The sequence below is a fragment of the Tiliqua scincoides genome, chromosome 4 (genome assembly GCF_035046505.1).
Source record: "Tiliqua scincoides isolate rTilSci1 chromosome 4, rTilSci1.hap2, whole genome shotgun sequence".
In the NCBI taxonomy this organism is placed as follows: Eukaryota; Metazoa; Chordata; class Lepidosauria; order Squamata; family Scincidae; genus Tiliqua; species Tiliqua scincoides.
Window position 1 is genome coordinate 129,279,890 of NC_089824.1, and position 1,095 is coordinate 129,280,984.

Genomic DNA, 1,095 nt, shown 5'->3' on the forward strand with positions numbered 1-1,095 from the left:
CACTGGCTGGGGAGAGGTGGCAGATCAAGTGTGTGGTGAACTGCTGTGGGGCTGGAGGTAGGTTTCCCCCCAATTTGCACTTTTAAAAATGCCCGACTGTGACGTCACTTCTGGTTGTGACATCACTTCTGGGGCATCATTTTGAGCTCTGCACCGGGCCACATGTTCATTAGCTATGCCACTGCCCTGACCTCCCTCTCCCCACCCACAATCCGTCCCCGCCATTGACTTACTGGCAGTGAAGGATCCAGGAAGGTTGCTAACACACAGCCAGCGCCACTCACTGTTCCCTGCAACACACTATAGAGTGTTGCATTTTGTGACACCGTAAGTTAGGCTGCTATGCAGAAAGGTGAGTTCTGGCAGTGCAGCCCGAAGATAGGATTCGGCTGTTGGTCAACTGTACACTGGCTCTGTATTTGTTATGTACGTGGAAGAACTTTCCCATTTTTGTCACTGGGCTTTGAATCAGGGCTCAGAGGATAGAAGGTCTATTTAAGAATTGCCTCTCTTTTTAATCATCAGAACGATGACAGCTTTGAAAGGTCATTCTGAAAAGATACACGGAAAATACAAACTTTAACAAAAGACTCATGCATTCAAGTGGCTGTTGGGAGTATGACTGCATCTGTGATCTATGGAAAGGCAGAATCAGGCCGGCAATCACTCTTCTTCCCTATATATCCAGAGTTGCCACCTGAGTATTTTGTTTTTTTAAAGTAGATTGGAAAAAGCTGGACAGGCTAGGTTAAAATATGAGTTTGAAAAGCGGCTTGGCCTCTGCATTAGGGAATTAAAACCTAACTATTTGCACACATTCAGATGAATTTCTGTCTGGATACTGATAACCATTATCAGCCCAATCCGATACAGGTCGCTTCCGCTGTTGTAAAATGGCTGCTGATGGAGCATGCTGCTGGACCCCGCTGCTTGGTGTTATAGTGATACACACATTCATCCCCACATTTGGTGAAGTACTGCTCAAATGAATCTTGAAACAATGGTCTGTGGCATCCCTTCAAAACAGATTTTTTGTGGTGTTTCATCAGTGCACACATGTACATCATAAAACTTTGTAAAAAAGAATTTGGATGC